Source organism: Euphorbia lathyris, chromosome 8, assembly GCF_963576675.1.
Source record: "Euphorbia lathyris chromosome 8, ddEupLath1.1, whole genome shotgun sequence".
In the NCBI taxonomy this organism is placed as follows: Eukaryota; Viridiplantae; Streptophyta; class Magnoliopsida; order Malpighiales; family Euphorbiaceae; genus Euphorbia; species Euphorbia lathyris.
In genome coordinates this window covers 65,878,108-65,882,660 of record NC_088917.1, presented here as the reverse complement: position 1 = coordinate 65,882,660, position 4,553 = coordinate 65,878,108, and the positions used below count along the sequence as shown (strand labels likewise).

Sequence of the window (4,553 nt, the reverse complement as noted above, 5' to 3'; positions counted from 1 at the left end):
TTGTTGCTTCACAAGATCTTTGGATATGGCATGCATTCTTTGGTGTTGCTGGGTCGAACAACGACCTTACTGTCCTTAACAGATCACTTTTGTTTCAGGACAAGATAGAAGGAAAATCTCCACAAGAGGATTACATGGTTAATGGTAAGATGTACAACATGGGGTACTACCTCGTTGATGGTATATATCCAGAATGGGCTACATTTGTGAAAAACTTTCCATATGCTATTAATCCGAAACAAATTCTGTTCACGACAATGCATAATTCTGCTAGGAAGGATGTGGAACGGGCTTTCAGTGTACTTCAGGCCCGTTTTAACATTGTTCGTGGACCTGCTAGGCTGTGGGAACAAAGAAAACTTCATGATATAATGGAAGCTTGCATTATACTACATAATATGATTGTTGAAGACGAGCGAAACACGTATTGTAGGGACTATCCTCCTGAAATTTTTGAAGCGAAAGTCATTGAAGGCGTTGCACGAGGAAACCCTCCAATTGTTTTCGAAAACTTAGTTAGACAGGAGTTGGCAATTCGTAATAGAGCGACACATATCGCGCTAACTGATGATCTAGTTAAGCATATATGGTGATGTCATGGAACGAGAGTTCTCAACCAAAGACCTAGCGGTTCAGTTGCTTAATATGTTGCGTGTTCCAATGTCATTGTTTTTTTTATCGTCCTTTGTTTCGTGCTTTTATGTATTTTTTCGTTTTTAAATCTTGTATTTTATTCCGTATTGTATTCTCGTGTTTTATTTCAATAAAAAATATCATTTGTGGTATATGTTATTTTTGCAATTAATTATATTTTTCAATTAACTATTTCGGTGAAAAATAATTATAGATATAATTGATATTTATTTTTTAACTAATTTATAGATTAATTGAATTATTTAAATTGAATGATGAAATAATTAGGTTAATTGTTTGATGGATAGAAATAATAATTTATTTGAAGTGTGTAAGAGTTTTATGACAAATGTGGCCCACGTAGAAAAGTGATACAAATGGGTGTAATGGAGATGTGGTTGAGTGTATTAGATTTTTTTGAAAAAAGTGGATTTTTTTGTGAAGTTAGACAAAAAAAAAGTAACTCAGTCATTGTGGGTGCTCTAATATTTCCCACCATTTCACCTTGCTTTTGAGATTTTTTTCTTTCAATTTCTGCAGATTTTTTTTCTTCCAATTTATATCCTCACTTCCTTTCCACCGACAAAAAAAATAATCAAATTGGCCTCTGAAATTTAAGGTCTGAACATCCTCTCCACTTCCTTCTCACCATTTCATCTGTCCAATTTAACAATCATTTCTCATCTCAATCAAATAAAAAAAAATAGGATTTTTAACTCATAAAATAAAAGAAAAATCATAATTAAAAACTCATAAAAAATAATGTCTACAAAAGTGGCCCAAAAAATTAGTAGTTTAGTTGTGTAATCTAATATTCGACTAAAAAGATAGGATTCAAATCTTTATTACATGTATCAACTTTGTTTTTTTTTTGTCGGTGCACCGTTCAACTCAGTAGATTGTATAATTTGATCACCTAAAAATTGAGTTGAAGTGGTGCTTTCGTCAAGACGCCAGCGAATCGGGAAGTAAATAGATGGAACTTCATGACAGTCCTTTTGAAGAAATATTCGCAATATATGCCGGCAAATTATCCCCAAGAACTCATACTACTTGCAAGAGCACATTGCAACATTTCCATCCCAAAAGACTTTGTGACATCAACCATTTTCATTTGCATAATATCTAACTGTGAAATCATAATCATCATCGCAAATGATTGAATATTGATTTGATCTATGACATTCTTCTTTGAACTTTGTTAGGCTTGAATATGACTACAATTAAACAGCATGTTAATAACAATTTGTGAGTGTTTTAGGCGAAATATTCCTAAATAAAGAGAACTTATAAGTGTTTTATACAGATTTGTATTGATTAAGTCAAAGGGCTACCACACAGCCTGTTTTGCGACGAACCTTGAGGAGAAGAGCAACTTTTGATCCAGCGGATCTCCGCTGCGTACCTGATGACGGATAGCGACTGGACAAGTGGCAGGAGCGGCGTGGCAGTGGCAACAGGTGAAGGAAAGGTAGAAAGCAACATGATGACAAGATGGATCACCCCCTTGAGTGTTCAAGGGTCAAATTAGAATTAATCATTTCCTAGTATCATTAGATGTAGAAAAACAATCTTTTTGTAATATTTGGTGGTACGGCTCATATTTCTTCCTTTATATAGACGTAGTGGACGGAAGGAGAGCGGTACACCTTTTGACTTGGGATAATAGTTTAACTAGAATTTTGGGCTTCTTGAAGAGAGGGAAGCTCTCTAAGGAAGATGGCTCCATCAATGGAGGTTTGTGGAACTAACTCAGGCTGTTCACTCTATACCATGAGTGAGTAGTCATTTTGAATGGGTTTGGCCAGTTAGGGCCGGTTATTTGAGTCTTCTATTATCTTATTTATGAATGAATGGTGATATATTATGTTGTGCTTGATGAATCTTTAACTCCATTGCTTAAGGCATGTATGTTAGTGTTAGATGCATGATAGGAAACTGCTTTCATCTTAACGGAACTATTTGTCAAGCATTCAACCCTGAAATAGAGATGCCAGGAGGTTGTATCAAGGGTTTTCTTAATAGAAATGTTGTTTCGATCGTAATGCAAGAAAGAACCAACTTTAGGGACGCTTAAGGTTGTAGTACGTCTTAGAATCTTAAGAACACACGAGAGTTGACTTAAGTGAGCATTAAAGCAGAGACCTTGACTTCACTTTGCGTCATTCATGAATAAATAGGGTGTCTAGAGACTGAAAGTAACCTGTTCCGCTGTGCTTAACCTGTTCTGCCTTTTACCATCATTAAGTACTTCTTTTAATCAACTAAATCATTGACTATGTTACTGTTTAAACAACATCTCTCAATTTAAAGAATACACACACCACGAACACCCTGTTCTACAAAGTATTTCTCATAAAATTTGGTCCTCAATCCATGTGGATACGATACTTGACTTATCACTTTATTACTTGTATCTAGTACACTTGCTAGAGTCCATTCAGGAGACAACAAGTTTTTGGCGCCGTTACCGGGGATTGAAAGCAACAAAGTTTATACGAACTTTTCTGTGAAACAATGTGTTTTTAATCTGTTTGCTAAATAGTGCAGCCAGAAGGAATCTTTATCGGTTTATGCACAGAGCTGGACCTCCTGTTTTTCCTATCGATCTCGAATTGGAGAGAACGTGTAGACGAAACAGAGCGGGAGCTCGACATGCAAGACAAAGAGAACGACAAAGAGAGAGAAGAATGGCTGGAAGGGTACCACCCGAACAACCAGTTCAACCAAACCAGGAAGAAGAGGGAGAAAATAATAACCCTCCTGTCATACGAATCAGAGATTATTCGAGACCAACTACTGAAGGACATTCATCATGCATCGTGTTGCCCAACGAAGGGAACAAAATGTTCGAGGTGAAAGCATCTATGATACAAATGTTGCAGGCAGCCGTACAGTTCAATGGATACCAGTCGGAAGATCCAAATGGGCATATTCTTGAGTTTATCACGTTGTGCAACACTTTGAGATCAAACAGAGGCGTTGCTGACGACATAATCCGACTAAAGCTGTTTCCTTTTTCTCTAAGAGATAAAGCGAAGAATTGGTTGAAAAACTTGCAACCAGGAACGATTACTACTTGGGAAGAAATGGCCAGCGCCTTCTTAATGAAATATTTCCCACCAAGGCAAGCCATTAAGCTCAGAAACGAGGTTTCCCATTTCGTGCAAGAAGAGGATGAATCCTTAGCCGAGGCATGGGAAAGGTACAAGGAATTACTAAGGAGAGTCACCAATCATGGCATCCCTATGTGGATGCAAATGCAGAACTTTTACAATGGGGTAACCAACATTTATAAGATCCAGATCGAGTCCATAGCCAATGGAAACCCCGAAGATCTGGAACCACAAGACTTGTACGACCTTATTGAGAGAGTAGTGAGCATAAGTTATAGCTGGCACTCTGCCAGAAGTGAGAGAAAAAGAGCAGGAAATGAAGATGTTGTGTCAAAATTGACAAGCCAGGTAGAACATCTTGCTAGACAGCTCGGCAAGATAAATGTGTCCTCGATCCACAACGAACCACCATTCAATGACATTTGTGATTTTTGTGGAGGCCTTCATTTTAGCATCAACTGTCCCGGAGTTAAGCAGGGAAAGGGTGCACAGGCAGAATGTGATTATGCAGGGTATAATCAGAGGAATCCACCTAACCCATATTCTAACACGTATAATCCTGCCACAAGAAATCATCCGAATTTCGGATGGGCAGGCCAGCCCAACTAGCAGGAACAACCGAGATATCAACAACAGCAAGGAGGACACTACCAGAGGCAACCTCAGCAGCATTATAAACAACCTGTTCCACCAAAGGAAGATATAGAGCCAGATATAAAGACGATGATGATGCAGTTTATGAAACAGACACAAGCATCAATTAAAAATCTGGAAACACAAGTCCACTAATTAGCTGCATCTACG

At 37.8% G+C, this 4,553-nt stretch overlaps 1 non-coding gene across 1 annotated transcript; it reads right to left on the bottom strand.

Moving 5' to 3' along the window:
* Nucleotides 1–3,770: 3,770 nt before the first annotated feature.
* LOC136204992 (small nucleolar RNA R71) lies at nucleotides 3,771–3,877 on the bottom strand. The gene has a single exon (XR_010675801.1). It is a non-coding gene; the product is annotated as a small nucleolar RNA R71 (small nucleolar RNA).
* Between the last annotated feature and the right edge of the window lie 676 nt (nucleotides 3,878–4,553).